At 42.6% G+C, this 19289-nt stretch overlaps 1 protein-coding gene across 9 annotated transcripts in view; it reads right to left on the bottom strand.

Annotated features, from left to right (window-relative positions):
- LOC132916697 (LIM/homeobox protein Lhx9) overlaps positions 1-19289 on the bottom strand; it is a 474804-nt gene that overhangs the window by 167800 nt on the left and 287715 nt on the right. For 2 of the 9 annotated variants that reach the window (XM_060976929.1, XM_060976997.1), the window contains exon 1: positions 42-981. The exons of the other annotated variants lie outside the window; for them this stretch is intronic. The gene's annotated coding sequence lies outside the window, so the exon portion shown is untranslated. Of the gene's footprint in view, positions 1-41; positions 982-19289 lie in introns of those variants that run through there. 9 annotated transcript variants of the gene reach the window in all.

The raw sequence follows: 19289 nt of genomic DNA, 5'->3' as shown, positions 1-19289 counted from the left end.
GAATTTTGATTATCCGTGGCAAAGGTGCAGGAATATCTTACCTCGATCCACGGCATGCGTAGGCTGTGTTCTTGGTCGACGGTAATATTCCCTCGAGCCGCTGGCCGCCGAACAGACAACAAACAAAGACACTTTTTGCACAATGCAGTAGATCGACGAACGACACTCGTCAAATGACACGATTATTATTTTTTTTTTTTTTTTCGTCGTGTAAACACGATGCTTGTTGTCGGTCGATCCGACGGTTCACAGAAAGATCATACGAAACGGTACGACATTCGTGGAAATTACGAATTACGAGAGGTCCGTATGGAGTTACGGACAGGTGTCAACGCACCGGTCCTGCGGATCCTTCCTAGTGTCACGATGCCTGCAACGAGTATGACCTGTCACTCTGTCGAAAACCGTGGAATCGAGAAAACGAAGCTTTCGTTCGAAAGCCCGCGTCTTGCACGCTCGACTATTGATCTTAAGCTTCGCTTCGTATCGCGAATCCCGCACCTAACGACTCTCGTAACGCACCGACCACGATGCACCTCTCCCGGCTGTAGTTCAGTCCACTCGATCATCGACGACGATGCTCCCTTCTACGAACGACAGTATCTTCCCGATCATCCAAGATACGTAGTCCAGGTGATCAGCGTGGACACAGCGAGCACAGTTGCGTTGCGGTGTTCCGCATCAGTTCTCCACTCCTTCCTCGGTAGGAGAAAATCGGAACTCGGCGAGGTAACACGATGCAGCCGTGACTTGATTCGCGATATCGGCCGATAGACGAGAAGACGCAGCGAATCTCGCGTAACTGTTCGCTCGAATCGCGAAATACACCGCTGTCAAACATGAGATATGAGACCGGTGTGTGAAGATCGAGTCGGACGCGAAAGCACACCGCGCGACACGTAGAACATGTACGAGCCACGACACGAACCGTACAGCACGACGGCGGACGAGCGAGTGGGGCTTTCGAGCTTTCCCCCACTCTGGCTCGGGCCGTGCAGAGGGCCAGAGTGAGCGCGCCTGGCGCCCGAGCGGATAGGCTGCAACTGAGGGGATGTCGGGGTGACTGGTGGGGGGAGCGGGGAGCGCCGCGGCGGACGCACGGTGGGGATAGGAACGCGGCGTGGTGGGGACGAGGAAGAGAGAAGCGCGAGAGGGATGGCGCACGATGCTAGGGGAACGGGGCGAGCGCGGTGGGGGAAGGATAGATGGACGTCAGGGGCGTGAGTGAAGGAGGGGCATCGATATCTCCCCTCTTTCGCCCTACCCCGGTGTACAGAGAGCGCAGTCCGCACTCCACGCGACTTTACGAGTGAAACATTTCGCGGGTTTCGCGGACGCTGGGCGTGGGATGGGGTTCCGGCTGTCGGAGGGGGAATGGAAGGGAAACGTAGTGAGGGAAGACAACAGTATTCCCGTTAATTGAACGACTCTCGTAGAGAACGAGAGGGGTGGCGGCAAGATGAGGAGGCCAGCGACGGAGGGGGAGGATTACTCGCAGTAATTACTTATTTTTATTACGCTCCGCCTCTCTGCCTTCCCCCTACCTACCTAGGGTCTCACTCTGTGTTCGTGTTTCACGACGACGAGAGGACGATGACGACGACGACGACGACGACGACGACGACGAGGCAGAGGTGGAGGACGAGAACGACGATGACGACGAGGATGGTTCGTTTGCCATTCACCGTTCTTGGTCAGCGTTATTAAGTCCACTTTTTTGCGTATTACAATCTGGCAATAGGTTTATCTCGGCCAAAGTACGTTGTAGCAAACTCGTAGCGATCGTTCATCTGCTTACTTTGTGCTTGTAACACGGCTATCTTGATTACGTGTTACGTTGTTATAGGATCAGATATATACAGAGATCGAGGTTGTCACGTGAGAAACCGTGAAAAACCAACGAAACTGCGAGCATTTCGGGGATCGGTCCGTCCGTCCCTGTGTTTCAACTATGAATTCCTGAAGGTCCCGGACAATGGTTGCCGCGGTAACCGTGGAAGTGAAAGAACACTTTCAGCTAATTGAACGACCACGGTCCTCGGGAATCCGGAATGGTGGCCGATTACTCCGAGTAATTACTTATTTTTATTACTTTCAGCCTCTTTGCCCCTCCCATGGGCCGCGTAACGTCACTTATCGCTGGCCAACCACGAGTGCCGTTCTCTGTGGACCACCATATTTCGTTGCACATATCTCTTGATACGTATCGCGCCTTTTAATACCGCTCCGAACCACGGATTCCATAACGTCTCGTCTAATTAACATCAATGAGCAAATGTATCCTCCTATTGCTTTTATTTCTAGCCGTCGTTTGAATCTTCGATGTACGATAGATCTTACTATGGGTAAACGATCTATTTCTATTATAGCTTAGTCCGAATTAGAGAACGATCTCAGTTTTCTTAAAATTTATGCGAATTCCAATTATATCGTTTATAAATTTGTATTTATGGGCTACAACTATAGTCGCAGACAAACTTCGTGAACATCACTGGACGATAACTAGATGGAACAATATGGACAATGAAACTTCTCGAGCGAAGGAAAAAGACCATCATGAAAATTCATTTAAGATAGAGCGTGGGGTCTATGATTCGCATGTATCTCCACACGAATCAGTTCTTGATTCTTCAATCAAGTGGAACAGCATTCTTCCATCGGCAATGAACGCGTGTTTCGTGGAACGTCGTCGTCCACCAGCTTTTACCTAATCCAATTGCTAAGCAGTCTCTTTTTGCCATGCTGCACAGTTCACTCGACCGACGTTCTACCGAAAACAAGCGCACGAACAACGTGTATTCGCAGCGTATCTGGAGGACTCGCAGCCTCAAACACTCTCGATTTACCTGAAACGATCGGCGCGAGACTCGTTCGCGAATTCAACGCGCGCGTGTCCACGCGAAACTGTTGGCGAGTCGCGTCCAGAATGAAAACTAGGAGTCGAATCTCTTAGTGGCTGGAACGGGCCGTGTCTAGTGGCACACGCGTCTATTTATATTCATCCGTGAAACGGCATAGCTTCAGCGATTACGCTAAAACTCGGGAGAGAGTACAGTTGCGGCTGCGGAAAACACGAGTTACGCGCATAAATAGCGCGGCGCGTGCTCCGGAAAAATTATACGACACTTTCAAGTGCTTCCCTTAAAGCGGGATAAAATGATTACTCCGTTTACCGGTCAGACTCCCCTTCTTTCCACTTTCTACCACTTCCTCTTCCCCTCGAATTCTTTTTCTTTTCTTTAGTTTTTCTTTTCTCTCTTGGACGAAGATTTTCTTCCTTGATACGCTCGTTTCTAGCCGCACGAAGGAAATAATAGTAAAATAACGGACGAAGGAAATGCCACGCGATTAACACGACCGCTGACTGTGTCTTGAAAAGATCTCGTCTTTCTCGCGTTGATGAAAGAGAAGCCGCGTCGTCTTCATTTTCCTATGCAACTCGTAGGGAACTCATTAAGTTCCAATTTTAATTGCTGTCCGGCTGCTTTTATACTCTTAGCGCAAGCTCACACACGTTTGTTTGCATAACGTTCGAGAATTCGTTTTCGCGTCTGGATGCGAGCTACACTTGGCTATCCTCGTTCCTTCGGTCGAAAACGATCGAACATCCAATTAAGCTCTCCGTTTGTACTTTGTCGATGGTAATCGGTTAATCGAAACTTGCAATCGGCCAGGACGATTAATTGAAAGCCGACGTAGAGCTAATGACTTTCGTCATCGTCGCGTCATCTTCGATCGAAGCGAGAGCAAGCGCTAGAAGAAGGGAAGCAACGAGGATGGAAAGTCTTACTGTTTCTGCTGAACAGTAGCTCGATCCACCTCCAGGTTCGTGTTATTTCTATTTGTTCTACGGTTGGAACTCGATTTACTTCCACTTTCCAGTCATTCCTGGAATCTATCTACAACCTCTTTGCTTGATTGTAACATCGCTGTAGATTCTACTATGTGAATGTAGAATATTCGTTCCAGATCATGTTCTGGTATTAAAAATACGAACAAATCTTTCTTTGTCGTTTTACATTATTATTATAAAATATGTGGATCTTAAGCAACTAATTTATACTATAGTGATATAAGCTAGTATTAAAATAGTACGAAAAATACAGGGTGCGCCGTTAGAATCCGGACAAAAGAAGTTTTGTGCAGAAAGTTGTTTATTTAAGTCAATACACAAAAACACATGAAAATGTTGTTATATCTCATTTAAAGGGTCCTTGCTGAGAACTTTTATTCTATGTAACCACCCTCTGCCTCTATGACCTGCTCTATTCTTGCTCTAAAGCGCGAGCACGCTGACTTCAACTGGTCGCGTTTAATTGTCGCGAATTCTGACTCGATAGCAGCTCGTAGGGAGTTGACGTTGGGGTGCCTGCATTTATTAGTTTGTCTCTCGATAACGCCCCACACGTAATAGTCCAATGGGTTTAGGTCGGGACTGTTAGGAGGCCAGAAATCTTTCGACCAAAACATGTCCACATTGTCAGAGAGCCAATTTTGAACAAGATGACTTGTGTGAGCAGGTGCGCCATCTTGTTGAAATAAATACGGCCTTCCAGAAGCCGTAATTTCCATCCACGGCTTTATTACTGTCTTCAGGACCTCCAAATAAACCTCCTTTGTGATTCTTTCGCCTTTTTGGAAGAAGTGCGGAGGCATGACGTCGCCCTCACTTGAGACAACGCTCAAAACGTGAACACTTGCTGGAAATTTGGTTTTGCCCACAACAAAATTAAATTACCGTCGATCTTGGGTAGCTAAAGAATTTTATAATTTCGACCGGCGTTCTCCCGGCGCGAAGACTTTCTATAATCGCCGCTCTTCTATCGTATTCCGGGTTTTGCTTAACGAGTTCTGTCATTTTGAGGTTATAGAAGACTTATTGACATATTTAACTAACTTCAGAGTCAATCAGCACAAACATCTGAATTCTAATATGGTGGGAACTACAAATTGAATTCTGTCCGAATTCTAACGGCGCACCCTGTATATACCTACAGTAGCTCACAAAAGTATTTGATATTCTTTGAATATATTACGCGTTATACAAAATATGACATTAAAAACTCATAGCCGAAACTTTCAATAAATCTATTCGATTTGCCATTTTGTCTTATGAGACCTAATTAAAGAAAGATCTTCGATTATTCAACAATTCCTTATCTTCGTTAAACAAAAACCAAGAAAGGTGAAACAACTTACATAAATCCTTCTAAATTTGAATACAAATAAAATTCAATCACCATTAAAATAGATACTGTAAGATCTTTACTACAATTAGTTTATTTGGTTTAAACGATGGTTGTTTAACGTGAACTAATCACAACAACGTATTAGAATTAATTCAACTAGATAATTAATTTGCAACTCTCGTCACCACAGATCCAACGCTCTGTCGACAACGCTAGCAACACTCTTTCGACAATGCAATTCGCACTCTCTGACTTCTCAACTCACAATAACTGTTAATTCGTTTATCGTCCCTTAGCAACCCCTTGTCTTTTGTCTTAGCCTCATGTCTCTTGTCTTAGCCCCACCACGCACATGCACCGCAACCGCTTGTTTATAATTCATCCGACACCCACCAGACCCCTCCACCACGATACTACAATACCGTGGTTGTAAAAAATATTCCCGCATTCCTTTATTCTGCGTTTCGTCTTCACACTATCAAAGGTAGCCATTACTAAGATCAGTAACTCATATTAAATACCAAATGTCGTAAGTATCACTAAATGATATGAAACTTAATACATCTGGATTTAGTTAATTAACATCTAGATACAATAACAAATACGACCATGTATAGATAATTTTTGTAGTCGCTGTATATAATACCTTACAGGTCAGTACCTGTCTGTCGATCTACGTTCATATTTCACGTCTCCTATTTTGTTCGTCGGGTAAACAAAGGAGGAACGCGATTGAAATTATGGCGCACGGTACCGTGGCACGCGTACAAGTACTCGCGACTCGTTTATCCGGCTTTAATTCGTTCAATTATCCCATGATTAATTACTTTATTAATTGCGATCTACTTATTCCGGCGGGAGTGCGCGCGACGTCAGAGGCTGTGCGACGGCACACCGTCATAATGCACTTTTAATAATTAACGCGGTAAATAGCAACGCGAATGAATTATTTCCCTCACGTCTGGAATGATTAAAACATCGGCGTGCCTGCTTTCGGGTCAACGACGAGCCGATCCCGCGGAACTCCGCCATTCCAATTTACATCGCTCGAAATAATTAGAGGATCGCCTGCCTCGAGTAATTGTATATCTCGGTCGATAAAGGTCGTCGTCCATCTAACAGCACAATGCATGGAAACGACATCAGATCGACAACGACATATTCGCATTATTATGCGTATTTTAATGGAAGTGCGCTTAGTGGTAACGGCATAGAATCGACACATCTCGATAGCAGCATCAATGTTTTGCTGATTGCTGCAGATTGTTTGTGTGTCGACTACAAGGTATCGTTATTAACGGTATCGTTGCTAACAATACATGGATAGGATGGATGATCAATCAAAAACATCATATTTTGCAGTGTCTATTACTCACAGGCTGAGATTGTTATGCGAAGTCAATACTATTATAAAATATTGCCAAGAACATGTACATATTATCAGTATTAGTCCGAAAAATTTCTTTCGTTTTAGGAGGAAATAATGGATCTATCAAGATAAAGATCACAACGTTTGATAGATTAGGTTTCATGTTTGTACAAAGATGCATCGTTGTAAAAGACGTGTCTGTAAAAGAAAGACACTTTTAGGACAACCTAATATATATTATCATTGTAACGATACGATGCACTAATTCTCAACAAGCAGTATACTCGGCACTTACAGAAACTGTGCAGCAAATTCACTTTGAATAATTTTGTATAGAACAATTTGCAAATTTAACTATGTAACTCTTTGTTACTTTGAGTGAACATCGAGCAGCAACTTTAGTTAAGAAAAAGAATATAGCGAATAAGTTAATGAACATAGGGAAATTGAAATATATACACATTCGGTTATACTCAATAAAATCTACGTAAAACGTATGTAAAACTATCTTAAAACATGATCATCCGTCGAATCGAGAACCGTTGCTGGTAAAACGAAGGAAAAATTGTAGCAGTACGAAAGCGCGGGCGAAAAATTCGAATATGCTTTACGACTATAGAGCGCACGGTACAAAAGCCGGCCAGCTTCCCGTATTTTCCCGCGCGTCGTCGTTCGTCGAAATTCTAATTTCGCGTGGGAGGATATTTCACACTGTGGCACCCTTTCTCTCTCGCTCACAAATTTTTTTTTTTTCTTTTTTTTTTGTTTTTCACTCTGAAGCCAACTCGCGGCTTCGAACTCGTTCGTCGTACAGCTTACCATTGCGATCGCGCTCCGCTTTATTGTTGCGTTCTCCCCTGTGCACCCGTCTATTATTATTATCGTTTCTCCACGCTATCGTTTCGGGACCATAAACAAGTCGGTGTTCGTCGCACAATGCCACGAAACAATGGCTGCGACTGATTGATCCTTAACTTTTAAAGCGACGCTGGTACCACGCGTATTGCATGCCGCTGCCGGCCAAGTCGCGCGACCGACCGACCGACCGACCGAACACACTGTACTACGTATCGATGCTTGCAACTTATCCGAATGCGTTTTCAATTTGCATACAGTAGGAACTCGAAGCGCGCCATTGTCGCGTTTCGTCACGAGAATCGTTTGTTCCCTCGACGTCTCTATTATTCGTTGGCGCACTGTAAATCCTGACCACGGATATTTCCTTTTTTTTAACGACACGTGCGTGTGGCGGAATAAAAAATTACGTTAGTAGATACGAACCATTTCGTTCGCGTCTTCCGATACACTGGGTTTTCGTTGGCAAGAGTAGATGAACATATTCTTTTTCTTTGTTCTGCAAAGTTCAAGCTTGAATTTTAAGATGTTGCGAAATTGTTAGATCATCCAAATTATCTTACTCTATATTTGACTCGCAATGATTTGTCACAGAATTATACTTTAATCTAAAACTATTAAATATGTATGCTGAGAATTTCGGATGGTGTATGAACACTAGATTTACACTTGGTATTTATATTAGAATAGTTATATATTTATTTTATAAATGATTCCAATGAACAGTTTACGTTCATTCGTTTTCGAGACGCCGCGCACACACATGCTTCTACACACTGATATTCACATCAAGTAGGACTATTACGCATTTAACCTAATTTAGCACATAAAATTATACGTGTCTCAATAATGTAGTTTCATGTATTGGATTGCAACTTTGATTCTACAAGATCTACGAAAATTTCCACGTAATACTCTGAAAGTTTTCCAAGGTTCATTCAGTCCCATCCAGTCTCGTCAGAGATAACGATAACCCAAAGCCTTAAAACCACAAAAATTATACATACAAAAAACATGTCTAAACATCGCCTCTGTTTACACTACTAAAACGATTCTACGTACGAGTGTACTTCCCGAACCAGAATTTCCTTAGCGATCCCTCGTTATCAGCGCACACATCATTAAAATTCTTCGGTGTGCCTATCTAATCAGTGAAGATAAACAGAGTATCAACAAACAAAACATTCGGTAACGTGACAGAACGCGCTAACTTTCATTACCAGCTCTTTGTTATCGGTTCACCAGGTATCGGGCACCGCAATCTTGTCAAAACTTTTATCTAGCTTCTCATCAAGCCAACCGCGACGCAAGAAAACAGCGAAGCCGAAGGATTCTCGGTCGCAAACAATAGGCGAATCCCTGGAAAGGATCCTGCTGGCCATGGACAAGCATCGAACGAACAGGCGAAACGGAGAGTAGAAAAAAACAACGAGAGAGACCGAAGCTCGCCGTGGTTTCGGATAATTGTAGCGGATAGCTCGAAAAGGTGCCGACCAGCTAAGGACAGGCACGCTTGTCAGCAGGCATTAGGATATCTATCGTGAGCCCGAACGATATCCTACGCGGCCAAGCACTCGTTAGGACGACTTAGGATTGTTTCTTCGTAATCCAATAAGGATAAAATTCCCAAGCTCGGGACTCGATTGTCCTTCGTGGAGGTAGAACTTCTTCCATAGTATAGGTATACTTGGTGGGATATACTTTGGGTGAATCGAAGTTTAACCGACGATCGTTGCTGCTTCTTTTCTTCGGCAAATAGTTTCTTTCGATGGAGATTGCAAGAATAATTTCAGTTCTTCTTTAGGATAGTGTATTTGGAAGTAATTGTTATCTGTTTCTTCTGGTTTTCGTGTCTCAGAAGATAGTTGAGAATAAATTCGAAATACGGATGGATAGAATAAAATATGGCAACTTCCAATGGGATAGCTTTTTCCACAGAATTTCGAAGAATAATTTCACTGTCTTCGATTCACGTTCTACGTATTTATTTGCTATTACGGGATACACCAATTTACCGCACAAGATTAACTTAGGCGGCAGAAAACAGGATGATAAGTATGTACATACAAAAGAAAAGAAATATATGCAAGGAGTAATGAGACAAGAACAAAGTGTTAAAGGGACTAAGAATAAGATATAATGCGGTGTCGTCATAAAAGATACCGAAGAGAATGTCTTAAGGATACTAAAGATTAGCCGAAGACTTCGATACTCGGATGACAAGAGTTTGCGTGATTGATCATTCGATTTATGCAACTACAATGTCCACAGAGTATGCGATGTTCCTTAGTACGTAACAAGAGATGACTTCTTAACGGTACGTTGAGAGAAACCAAATGGATGATATCCGAACAGTCAACAGTACTTTAACTTTAGCTGTTTTATCGTTAATGATTATATCGGATATCAGAAGATTATCCAAAAATTAAGAATTTTATAGTATAAACTGTAAATACTATTAAGAACAGAATAAAATATGTAATAAAGGATACTCGACAAAATTGACTAAGCCGTATGATTCTGTTTGCAGATCGCAATAAACGCACATATTGGTCGTAGAACGAACAGGGATCGATGTCTGCGAGTTCGATGGTCACGCCTTTTTTTCCGCAAACTTCCGAAGATCATTACGAAAGCCGCGGAGGGCGCGCGAGCCTCGTAAACTCGCCTCGTAAAAATCACCAAAATACACGCACCTTACATGGTAGCGTGGCGTAGGCGGGTGTCATATCCCTGTAAAATCATTGCCACTAAAAATCAGAGGTTTCCGCGGCAAATTTATAACGGTCATATCGGCGGTGTGTGCGTCGTCGTTGGTGTGGATCCGCGCGTCACGGGGTGTTAAATATTTTTCAAACGTCCAAAAAGGAACACTGCCTTTGGTCACCCACCCTTTCACCACCTTTCTGCCTGTTCTCCCTCTCATCAGGAACGAGTTTCGATACGCAGAATATCGTATTTTTTCCTTATTTGCATTCTGGTCGCGTCGATGAACACCGCGCTAGCGCCTCGTAACGATCCGCTAAGCTACTTTCCGCGAGGACACGTTGCTTACTTTGTTACCTTTCGTTTGACTGTCTACGTGGCTGGAAGTTTGATCATCGTGTGACGGAGAAAGGAAGGAATCGTAGGGTTAATTTAGTTCGGTGATATCCTTTTGTCGTGGTAAAAGGATGCTACGGATGATTGAAGATGATAGAACGATTTGACTAGCGTTCATAGCATCTTGAAATTAACGTGACCTTCATAATTATACATTTTCTGCATCCGCGGATATAATAAAAATCGAAGATCATTTAGTGTTTGCTTACGATAAGAGGATAGCGCGAATGATTGAAAATGGTAGCTAGCTTTGGTTCGTTCCTCGTGGGATTCTAGGACCAAGGCCTCTTTCATAGTTCTAAATTTCGATTCTGCTTAGGTAACCTGTGAACTGTATCTTGAGCTTTCTGTTGGATTTTTAAATTACTTCGACAAACGTCAAAATCACTGTTACGTAAATCACAAGAAAACTGTATTCTTGAAGGATAATTATGAAAATATGCGAATGAAAGAGTCGCAAGCGTGAAGGAGGATGTTCTCACGCGTAATTTTGTATAAATTGTGGAATCACACCGGGCAAGGAAATTATACGGCATCGAAGTCGAAATCTACGGGTCAACCGTATGTCTGCCGCTGAAAAATCGACACCGTAACAGCGTCGAACTGGGTTTCGCCACTTGTTTGCTCTCTCTTCTCTCAGTTTCAAATTAGGGATGCTTCCCATTTGCCTGACGTTTGCCCCGCCCTGCAGCAGCTTCTACGGTAGCAGCTTGTTCGAATTCCAAACTGACCTGTCCGCTGAACAACCCACCGACTTGGCGTGGGGTCTAGCCGTCCGCTTTTTAAAAATCCTCCTCCAAACCTGCCACCAGCCAGAAACGAAAACATTGTCCATCGTGAATGTAATTTCACGGAAGCGAGCGAAGATAACGCGCAAGAAAATATTTCTCGTAATTAAGGCATCGAGGGCAGAGGTGAATTTTTTATGTGTATTTTTTATATTTCAATAAGCTGTTTCAATCATAAATAAAGCAACTCGCCGTTCAACTCAAAATGAAGAATTTCTCTTTTCCAAATCACGTGTTATCACTCAGGATATTTTCTTCTCATTCTTCGTTATTTCAATATTATACTAATTATTATACTAAACCGACATCTACTTTAGTCAGAGAATTATACAGTTTGTTGTTGAGAGTATTTGAGTTACCCTTTGCTCTCAATTTAGACAAATCCAGAAAGCGATGTGATTAAGAAACGAATTGATCTCGCAACAAATGCCGAAACAAGCAACACCAAAAAAGAATTCTTAAATTCTAATTTTCTAATTTTCTAAGTTTCCTAACCCAACACAAGGACACGATAATTTTCAGAATTACGTTCAAATTTGACCAAGTCCAACATACTCAACATCTTACAAAATCCATTGATAGAATTAGAAAATATATATCAAAAGACGGTGAGTGGAAGAGGACGCGTGGAGTAGTTGATTCGTCGCGAGAAAGAGGTTTGAGAGAAGAAGAAAGGAAGAAATAGAAGGAACACGGGGCGGACGTAGGGCGCGGAGAAAGGAACGCCAACGAGAATATTGAAAAGCGGTCCTACGAACGCGATCAAGAGGGCCAATTACCCTGGGGAGGCTGGAAAGGGGGAGAGGGCAGCCCGCGCGTACGTGTACCGAGCACGTATTTTATCTACGTGCCTTACGCGAACACTCGAAGCGCACTCGAGTCACCGCGAGTGCTCGCATACGAGCGGCGCATTCGAACGTTCGTCGCTAAATTTACCTGCTCGCTCGTACGTTCTTTCTGGAGGAGCCAGATACACATAATGTTCGCCTAGCTACGTACCCGCTCGGCTCCCATTGTGCGCTGCCATACGCTCCAGCCGAGATCGTAGGGAGTAGGGCATCGAGTTAAGGGTAGCTCGCGACCACCATCGTTGGGAACATTTATCCGATCAAATTTTCCGGTGGATCATTTTTACTGGCAAGTCGAAAAGGAATTTTCTCCAGCCTTTTTTCTTGCTCCAAGGGCAAACGGTAGCAAGGGTTGTCGAAGGAGAAATGGTGGCTGTTTGTCCGTTCGATTAAAGCGAGTTTTTGAATTTGCTCTGGAATGGTCGAGGATCTTATGGCGAAAGAAATAGGATTAATGGAATATGTGGCAGTGAAATTAATTGGTAAAGAGCTTGGCTAATAACCGGTCTCGTATCGTAGGGATGTTAAAGATAGCTAGGAAAAAGTATAATACAGTATTTTGGCAAGCAAATACCAAAATACCTGGTAAATCTGTGATAGAAAATGCCTGTTAATAATTCAATTCACGATTTGAGGCTCGAATATCAAAATGTTTCTGCGAATCGTTTATTTATTGCATAAATGACAGGCAAACACATTTCAAACGGAAGTTCGCTAATAAATAATTCGAGAATACTAAAAATTAATAGACGATTTATACTATGTACTTAGGACAAAAAATATTAGTATTTGTTCGTTCTACTTTACAATCTCTTAATGTAATCTGCCAAGAGGGAAGAAAATCAAAGTTAAATTTAGAAACGCGTGACTCGTGTATCCACATTCGTCTTAGACGTGGCTACCATAAAGGACACCCCGAGAAAGAGGGTCGCTTAATTAATCGGCTATCCATTCAGTAGGATGTTTACGTGGGGGTATTGTGATCTCCGGTTGAAAACAAAATGGGGGAGGGCCAGTAAAAAGGATCTCGTTCGCGAGATTAAATTGGCCAGTGGCGCAATCTTGACGAGTACCGGAGACCACTGAAATCTTAATTCAAACTGCCGCGCCATTGGCATAGGGGCATATAGCCCTTTCAAAAGCGACTCGTTTTCAAGAGAACCTTATGATTGTTGTTCCGTCGCGGCACGCCCGCTTACAAACACGTTACACACACAGTTAGGTAATTATATTTACCTTCGCAGTTTTATTATTTACGGCCCAACGGACGGGGTTGCCTTGTTCATCATCTTCTTTCTTCCTCAACTGCGTTCTAGCGAGGATTCGCGTCCCTCCATCTGCTAATCAGCAGATTAAATTTTACGCAAATATTGACCTATATCCGATAATGATCCGTAGTTCCTTGTGTATCTTACTAGGGTGTCAGGTATTGCAATACGATAAAAGTAAAAATGTTTTGGAACAAATTTCCTTGAAGATTTAGGGATCAGTAGTTAAAATAAAATTGAAAACAATTTGAACTAACATCTGTATTAGCTATGGGCACGTTGACTAAACGGATAAAGTTTAATATCCTGAAGAAATCTGACGCGAAGTTCTCCGAATATTCGTATTTTCCACACCAATTGTATAGAAGTTGCGATATTTAGTCCATGATTTACCTTGAATCACGAAACTCGATCAATGGGAAAAGAGTAAGTAACGAAGAACAAAGGACTCTCGGGGGAAATTGCGCGGCTGTGAGAGGGAATTCGTTGCTCGCACGATGATCGTGTCCGAGGAACGCGGAAGACACGAGAGGCGAATCGTGTTTTTCGAAGAGAGCTACGAACGAACAGGGAATCGACAGGGCGGATTAATTCGAAAATGAACCTCGTAAAGGTTAAAGTGCTTAACGAAGTTCGGTATCAATGTAGCCCGTTAGCTAAGTGCGCGGCTGCCACGCTGTTTTCGAGATCAAAGGGTTAATTAAACGCTTTCTTTACGGGGCCCCCGCTGTTGCTGCCGACCTCACCTGCTAAATCTGTTTTGTGAAGTCCCAACGGCGATACTGAAGTACACACTTTCCTCCCCTTACTTCCCCTGTCGATAGGTCGTGCACGTGCAGCTTTAGACTACGTTCACACGCGATAGTCTCGCCTCTAATTGGACCTTCGGTTAGATCGAACGTAAGTTGCTTAGAAATTGAATTTCTTTTTTCATTTTCCGAAAGAAACTACGAGACGAGGAATGGGGTTGATACTTATTAGGCGAATATTATCTGTACATTCATAAGACCTATATTAATTTTACGTTTATGCTTGTACGTATTTTACTATTCTATATGAAATTTTCTATACTTGTATTTTTTTATAACAATCGATTGTTTCTCAGGATTATTTAAAAATTAAAACCCTATTAGAATAAAATTATACGTACGATAGATTTCAGTTGACAAAACACCCTACCATGTACAGAGTTCAAAAGCTAATCAGTGTAAGTCAGCGTCCCGTTAAAGATGACATCTGTCGAGTAAATATCCTTCCGCTGCTGAAGCCATTAATCAACGGTTTAGTCATTGTATTATAACGATTAAATTCATGAATATATTATGACTAAACCGTAGCGTGGATTGAAGATTTTGACAGTGGATCCTCCATATGCACGTGTGTATGTTTCTTCTTAAGTTCAGAGTATTGCGTGAAGAGTAACAATAGCCTAGTACAATTTGATAAAAAGATAAAAAATTAAACGGTTCTTTAACGATGAAGCATATTTGTATAATTTTATTCCATGTTGAAAATTTATATCTTCTCCGACATCCACTCTACAATAGACGAAGTATCAAATCATTTTTATCATGCCGCAATTGCTACCGGAGGATCGTATTAGAAATATTGTTGGATTTCAACGCGCAATCGTGTCGAAAGTTACCGGCGTAACAACGACGGCGAAACGACGGCTATAGAAAAGTAACGCAATGTACACGTCGAGCTTCGACGTTAAAACCGTGCTGCGATGATGACGATAACGATAATAAAGAGTAGTGCTGGCGTAAAGCGCGAAACGAAACACCCCCATGGAACAGCACTGTGAGGGTGTCGCGGATAAAACACGCCCGAAACGAACAAAAAAATATACGAGTCTTTGTATGCCGCGTACGATCGAAACGTTAGCCTCTACGATATTTACCACACGCGAAGTAATTAAAAGACAATTTGTAGGTGACGAGAAATAATGTTTGCAAAAGGTAGCGTGTAATTACGTACAGCTTTTAAGACCGAGAATAATAGATTTCCATAGCTTTCGCTCTCCTCTTCTCCGCTATATTCATTTCTTTATAGTTTGATTCTCAAAACGCAAAATCCCATATCCAAAAACGGATTAAAAAGATTATCAAGAAAAATCATCCGACAGTCTATTACCCCTCGTAATCACTTTTCAAACGCATCGAGCACGCGATTGTTGCGAGTTTATCTCACGAATTATCCCAATCTTGCTACCCTTCGACGGTGTAACCCCTTTTTACGATCAGCCTAACGATAATACGTGTCAGACGATGAGGTGGCGCGTATCAACAGACGCGCGGAAGCATCGCAGTACGAAATCGTTTTTTCCGTTGTTGCCGCAAGTACTCGATAACGGCCACAGGATAATGATACACGTAACCATTCGCGATATTATATTACGTGGCATTGTTTTCGACGTGTTTTAGTCCGGTCTTTCGTCGCAGAATGGCCAGACGTATCCCACCCCTCGGCGCAAGGGTTGCTTTTTTCAAGTTTCACGTAATTTTTTACGACGGTTAACGTGCCTGTTAACGTTGGATAATTTCAACTTTGTTGCTGCGGCGAGATTTCCTGGAAGACAACCCTTACACACTGACGAGCTTCTTGAAAGGACTTCACCCTTCGATGGTATCTTCAAGTGCATGAAGACTAACTTTCTGAGAGTTAGATCTTAACAAGCGACATTATTTAATTGACGTAGAAATTACGTAGATTCCTTCGTATGATTCGAACAAGTGGAAAAGTTCAAAGATATTAAAAAAGAAAAAACTTTCTATCGGCGTTGTAAATGTTCAGATAAACTAAATAAAAGAAAATTCCCAACAGACCATTAGAAATTATTCCAATTGAAGTCGCTAACGTTTTACAGATTGTTCCATGTACAATGGCTTACTCAAAATCATGTGATCTATAAAAAGTTCTGCTGCTTAATAAGTACGCTATTCATGTCACGTAGCCGTAGCAAGAAAAAAGAATACTGTCCTATTTACTTTTAAGCAACCTTAAAGGATGATATGACGTCAATAAACGACGTCGTTATTCCGATAATGAAGACATACTTGTCAGGATTAGTGAGATGGATTAAGAGCTAAGGTAGCCCGATGTTATTCACCCTACGGAGCCGGCACTTTCCCAGGGGCAGATCGAGCTGAGAGAAGCAGCACACCTGGAGCGCAACCTCCTCGTTCCGAAGAAAGCTTGTCACGGTCTTTAAGAGCGTTATTCGACGTTTTCGAGGTTTTTAGCCGGAATTCATCGTGCGCGGTCAGGCTTTCGGTTGTCAGCGATCGTTTGCTTCAAATTGACCGCGTTCCCTTTCCAATACCGAGAGGGCCGATTGTCAAGGTTCATCGGACTGTGAAAGACATGGGACGATATTCTATGGGAATTTCATTGGCTCCTGCCTACCGATCGCCGCGCTCGTCTCTCTCGAGTAATCGAATAAATAGCACGAGCGGTCACCAACGTAACGCTTCGTTAATTCAGAAGAAGAGCTCGCCTTTCCTACAGAAGATCACTCGAACCATTTTGTCTACAATCGCCGAAATGAAGAAGTTGATTTTTCGATTCTAATCGATCGAATATTAGAAAGTTGATTTTAGAACGGTTCGATGGGACCACTTCGACACGGCGAAAGGCACGAAAATGGGGTGGCACACGGTAGGTAAAACGCGGCGACGAGCCGCAGCTAGACGATTCTGCTTGTCCCTGGGACGGAAGTGACGTCGCAGGCACCGACGGAAATTCGTACTGGAAATTCCGATGGGTTCGAGAGGTCGAGGAAGGGAGAGAAGAGGGCAACAATCAGGGTAGACCCGGCATTACGCCCCATTCATCCCCTGCCGCCGCCCCTTACCACTCTCGAACCGTATTTGGCTGACAATTCTTCATTTGCGTGCAGCAAACTCTACGAGCGCGCCGCGGCATAGCGAAAGGTTTAAACGGCTCGCAAAAGCCGGCTAAATTCGACTCCAATTTGCCGGCTCATTCGTGCAACGATCGGAAACAAAATGCCTCGACCGTTCGCTCTTTTTTTCTCTCTCCTTCTTTCTTTCCCTCGATCTCTCTTTCTCTCTTTTATAGCTACGAACACAGAGTCGCAACGTTCCGCTGACCGAACTCCCCCGTGGCCTATCGATACGCGCCTTTCCAAATCAACTCGCATTGTCTTCCACGCGAATTTTTGATGCGCACTCGTCCCGTCTATGTCAGTTTTTTTTACCCTCCTCTCCACTTGTCTTAGGCTATGGTTACAATGGATGACGAACCGTCATTCCGATGAAACGTTCAAGTTAAAGCAATCAAATATGTATATAGATTCTTACGACTATCGGTACGCGCATCAAAATCTTTGAACGCTTCATTCGTCAGAACGACAGTTCGTTCACGCATCTACCATATGACACTGATGGCAATTCATCGATGTAAAACAACGACAAATTTTAGAGACTACACCGCGACCAACTACACAAACTGAAAACTAGAGAAAAATATTGTCACAAACGTTACTCTTTCAAATTTACTGTTGTAAACAGCGAGTTTAACTTATGCAAGTAAATCATCTGTTTTACGAAAAAGGAACGTTAATGTATTACACGCGTAGTTTAATTACACGATATTACATACGAAATTTATAAAAACTACACTTGATCAATTTGCTTTGTAAGATGCTGAATGTAGAAATATAGGAATGTTAAAATTCATTGGGTGCATCTTCCTTCGGCTCGATTCCTTTGCCAGGTTCAGATACGTTGCTACAATAGGGTCAGGCGGGCATTTCGTATGGCACAGTTAGGTCTATATACTATGGCGTACATACGTCGACGTCACTCACCAGCGGTATTGTCAGAAGCTGACTAGCCTACCATCCGGGAATACGAAATTCGTCGTAGGTACCCGCGGTATTCCGCCGCCCACGATTTTTACGCCGTCGCGGTCGCGCGCAATCTCTAAGGACGCGTGACGCGGTCGCCAAATATTTCCTTTTCCCGAGCACGCTGTTTCCCGATTCTATTCATCGAACGTCGCGGGGCCGTACGATTGTTTCTTACCAGTTGGCCACCAGACGACTTTCGTCGAACCTTGTCGCCCGGACAAATGTATTCAGTCAGCCCGCTTTCTTTATTTTTCCCTTTGTTCCGACTCCTTTTTTCGGTTTCCTTGAGCAGAGCCCGATTTAGCGCGGAATTTTAACCAGGCAAGTGTGAAACATTCAATGTTCGTGCTTCGAGCTACGTTTCTCAGAGCGAGAAATTATACGTTCTTTGTTTGATTCGGAACAATGATTTTTTTTTAAAAGAAGTCTATTTTTATATATATAAGAAGAAGGATAAAGAGAATGTTTCTCTTGAATATAATTTGTGATGGATTTTTTAATATTTTTACATAATATATATTTTGAATAACAGGTAAACCGCGGATGTTTATGTAAATTTACATCTTTGGCTACAATCTATTATTACAAAAATATGTAAATCTTAAGTAGGAGTTCGTTTCACCCACTAACACATTTGCTGTGAATTTCATTTGCATAATATACAATGCTATTTACTAACAGATAATTTTCATATAATACCTGCCTCTATTCAGTAACTTAGTATGCGCGCTCGATATTTCAACTTCCCAGAAATATATAAACACCCGCAGACTAACGATAACATTATTTAAACAATATACAAATTCGTAAGAATTTTGTCAGACGCCTGACTCACCTTGATTTTTTGAAGAACGTTCTCCACGATCAAACGCAAAGGACACCTAACCCCCGATTTTCAAATGCAACGTAATCGGCCACATGATTTCTGAAACAAATAATCGAAAGTAACAATGAACGGGGGCAAGCAATTTAAAAAATAGAAAAATAGAAAACT

Source organism: Bombus pascuorum, chromosome 1, assembly GCF_905332965.1.
Source record: "Bombus pascuorum chromosome 1, iyBomPasc1.1, whole genome shotgun sequence".
NCBI classification, from domain to species: Eukaryota; Metazoa; Arthropoda; class Insecta; order Hymenoptera; family Apidae; genus Bombus; species Bombus pascuorum.
This window is presented reverse-complemented; position numbering and strand designations above follow the sequence as displayed.